The sequence below is a fragment of the Gadus chalcogrammus genome, chromosome 8, assembly GCF_026213295.1.
Source record: "Gadus chalcogrammus isolate NIFS_2021 chromosome 8, NIFS_Gcha_1.0, whole genome shotgun sequence".
Classification (NCBI taxonomy): Eukaryota; Metazoa; Chordata; class Actinopteri; order Gadiformes; family Gadidae; genus Gadus; species Gadus chalcogrammus.
This window is the reverse complement of record NC_079419.1, coordinates 28,431,691-28,435,935: the sequence shown is the minus strand read 5'-3', so window position 1 is coordinate 28,435,935 and position 4,245 is coordinate 28,431,691. Positions and strand designations below refer to the sequence as shown.

At 45.3% G+C, this 4,245-nt stretch overlaps 1 long non-coding RNA gene across 1 annotated transcript; it reads right to left on the bottom strand.

Annotated features, from left to right (window-relative positions):
- Positions 1–243: 243 nt before the first annotated feature.
- LOC130386985 (uncharacterized) lies at positions 244–2,410 on the bottom strand. Its single transcript, XR_008896269.1, has 3 exons — positions 995–2,410; positions 448–889; positions 244–336 (listed from the first exon to the last, which is right to left on the bottom strand). It is a non-coding gene; the product is annotated as an uncharacterized LOC130386985 (long non-coding RNA).
- Between the last annotated feature and the right edge of the window lie 1,835 nt (positions 2,411–4,245).

The window sequence follows — 4,245 nt, the reverse complement described above, 5'->3', positions numbered from 1 at the left end:
GGATGGCTGGTGGCTCTGGTGGGATGGCTGGGATGTCTGATCCCATGGCCTAATTAGACCAGGGCCCTGCATCTGTGCCTGCTGGTGCCCTTGGTCCAGATCATGGACACCCTGGAGCCCTTCTAAAAGAGCAATCTTTGCTCTCAGCTTACCCCAGCCACTTATTTTGTTCAGCAAGGGCACCAGACTGAGGGCAAAATTTAACATCTCATCCTCCTCCTGTGGCACACGACGGTGCATGTGCTGTGGAGGCTCCTGGACCATAGCCAGCAGCCTATCCTCCAAAGACTCCAAAGGTGCTGAGGCCCTCTTTCGTGCAGCAGGTCTGCTGTAGGGCTGTTTGATTATGGAAAAGAATGATAATCACAATTATTTGAATCAACATTGAAATTACAATTATTTAACACAAATATTTATGAGGTTAGGAAAACAATTGCACAGCCCTACCCTGTTGGTTGAAGAACCAGGTTGAGAATGCTGATCTGGTTGATGGTCATTCTCCTCCCGCACATCCTCTCCATGGCTCAGGTCCAATGCCTCCCAATCTTCAACTTGGTCTAGGTTTTGCTTCTAGAGCTAAAGCATAAATGACATGCACAATGATTTATAGTCTAGGTAAATGTATGCTGATTCTTAAAATGAGAAAATCATTTCAGTTATTTTAGAACTTGTGCTATATGTAAAATAGTGCGCTGGGAATCAGTGAGCCATCACTGCCTTTCAGTGTTTGCACTGTACCTCCTGGGTTGAAGGTGGGGAATAAGAAAAGACAGGGCTTGGGTGTATTTCCACTCCTTTTGGGGTCCTGCTGCCGATCCACTCCGTGGTTGTAAAGTTGTTTTGGAAAGTTGGTCCCTTAGGTCCTTCCAGCGACCTTGGCACTTCACAACTGTTGACATAAATTGCCAGATAATTGAATAACAGATTTTTTTCTATAAAGTAACAATAACTCATGTATGTTGTACACCAGTTAACAAATTATATATTTCCCTACAGATTCCTTGCCACCGGAGAGTCTTTCAGGAGTCTGGCTCTTGCCTACAGGCTGGGCAGAAAAACAGTGGCAGACTCCGTTCACATGACCTGTAGGGCAGTTGTCGATTCCCCTGACTTGGATGAATACGACGATGATTTCATCCCGTTGTCAAACTTCTTCACCCCACTGGAGAAGTTAGCTGGGCTACCGGCTACATCCTCACTCACCGCTCAGGAGCAACCGATCCTGCCAATCTCCCGACGCAGAAAGCGTTGCACCCCTCCATCTAGTCCACTAATGTCCCAGGATAAACGTCCAAGGTGTTCATCCCCTTCATCTGTATCCCTTTCAGAAGACTGGCCTCCTCTACCTGCCCCGCAGCAATCGTTCCCACTGCCTGGAGTGGGTCTGTTCGCCCCGACGCGCAATGATGACGTCATCTGTGTAGGGGGCGCTAATCCCTCTTCTACTGATCCTGAAAACCCTGGCAACTCCCATCTCTCCCTGTCTCCTAAATTGTCAGTCTATGACAATGGCTGCAAGAATCAACCTCCTGAAATTCTTATACTTGGTGACTCTATCATCAGAAATGTGCATCTCCCAGGCTCCATTACTTACTGTCTCTCTGGTGGGATTACTACTGACTTTATAGAACGGATACCTGTCCTTATTGATCTCCACCCATCTGTTCACACTGTTCTATTGCACACTGGCACAAATGACGTCATGTCCAGACGCTCCTGCAAACTTTACCTTGATCTTGAGTCACTGATTCACACTGTTGAAAGCCTCGGGAAGAGGTGTGTTCTCTCTGGCCCTATTCCCACCCTGCTCAAAAGCTCAGAGCGTTTTAGCCGACTTTTCAGTCTGCACACGTGGATGCAGAACTTCACCACTGCAACAGGCCTGGGTTTTATCAGCAATTTTGACTATTTCTGGACTGAGCGTGATCTCTTCAAATTTGATGGCTTACACTTGAATAGGAAAGGGTCTGAAAGATTAACAAGCAATTTTATTAACTTCATTGCTTTCAGCCTGAAATGATGCTTTTCCCAGCAAGACTCGGCCCTGCACACGTTGTCTTCCTGTCACAACACTGTCTCTGACAGTGCGGGTCCTGCTGTCATCTTTAATGTTTGCACTTCTGGCCCCTTTACTCCACCTAGTTCTTTTGCAGCAGCAAAACCTGCAGCAAATCCTCATACCTCTTTTCCAATGTCAATTCCAACTTCTATCTGCACTCATATCCCTATTAGAGTTACTGACAGGCGTTGCATCCTGTCGAAACGCTCTCACTGTCCTCATAGCAACAATCTTGATCCCAATAAAGTTAATCGTTCCAGCACTCATGGGAGGGTCACATCTAACCTGATTAGTATAAAATCAGTTCCTGTCCCTCCAGCTCTTCCACCTGCCGACCTCAGCTGTGCTTTACTTAACATTAGGTTACTCTCCAGCAAGACATCCTATATTAATGATTTTATTACTCACTATGGGCTGCATTTATTTTTCCTCACTGAATGTTGGCTTTCCTCCACTGCCAGTGCTGTTCTTATTGAGGCGTCTCCCCCTGACTATAGATTCCTATTCTCCGCTAGGAAAGACAGAACGGGTGGGGGACTTGCAGTTGTCTTCTCTAATCAACTTCCCTGTACAGTATGTTCACTCGGTGACTTCACATCTTTTGAGTACCTGGCCATCCTTATTGGGAACCGCCAACATATCCTGGCATTACTCATTTATAGACCTCCCAGGTTTAATCCCATTTTTTTAACTGAGTTCTCTGAATTTTTATCTACCGCCTTGATTAAGTACGACAAAATAGTTCTGCTCGGTGACCTGAACTTTCACATTAATGATGTTTTGGATTCCAAAGCTACCGAATTTCTGGACCTTCTTTTTAGTCTCAACTTCATCCAACATGTCACTGGCCCCACTCATAATCTCGGTAATACTTTGGATCTAGTCTGTACAAAGGATATTACTACTGACCTCCCTTCTATTCTTCAGGTCCCGGTCTCGGATCACTCTTGTATCTTTTTTAACCTTCTCACGCATGCACAGACAAATCGCTCTGAATCTAACCCTAATTTTTTTCGTGTCATTAACAACCATGTTAAGTCCCTTCTAGCTGATCATTTGCCCGATAAACTTGAGTCACTTTCCAACACGTCTATGTCTGTCAACAACCTTACAGATGGCCTAAACAGTGCACTGTCAGAATCGCTTGATTTCTTTGCTCCTCTTAGAACCAGTAGAGGCACTCGAACTAAATCTGTACCTTGGTTCTCCGACCTCACTCGCTCTTTAAAACGGGCTTGTCGTAAACGTGAAGACCGATGGCGCACCTGTAAATCAGAGTCCTCACGCCTCGCCTGGACTCTTAGCTTTAAACATTATAAACATGCACTTTCTGCTGCCAGATCTACTTATTTCTCCAATTTGATAAATACCAATAAGAACAATCATCGGGTCCTGTTTAATACTGTGGCCAGGCTTACACACTCTTCACCGGTTCTGAGCTCTTCTTTCACAGCTAATGATTTTCTAGAGTTTTTCACTGACAAAATCTCCCAAATAAGGAACAATTTCATTAGCCAGCAGCCCTCTAGTACCATGTCCAGCCAGTGCTCTGTGTCCTGGTCCACGAGTTCACTCTCTCAGTTCAAACCTATTTCTGCTGAGGCCCTGGCCTCAATGGTTGCCGCCTCAAAGCCAACAACATGTTCACTAGATCCCATCCCTTCTGACCTCCTTAAGGAACTCTTTCCTATTCTGAGTGCCCCTATACGTGCCATCTTTAACACTTCCCTCTCTGAGGGGTGTGTCCCCTTAACCTATAAATCTGCTATCATTAAACCACTCCTCAAGAAACCCAATAGCGATCCACTGGTTCTTGCAAATTATCGACCTGTTTCCACTCTGCCTTTCTTATCTAAAATACTTGAGAGAATTGTTGCTGATCAACTGACTCTCCACCTTTCTGCCAATAATCTCTTTGACAATTTTCAGTCTGGTTTCCGCTCCTGCCACTCTACTGAGACTGCCCTAACTAGAGTAGTTAACGACCTACTTGACACTGCTGACTCTGGATCAGCCTCCTTACTTTTAATTCTTGACTTAAGTTCGGCCTTCGATACAGTAGATCATTGTGTGCTTCTACACCAACTGGAGCATTACGTTGGTATCCACGGGCTGGCGCTCTCCTGGTTCCAGTCCTACTTATCTAGTAGAACCCAATGTGTCAGTTTCAATAACTCTTTGTCAGA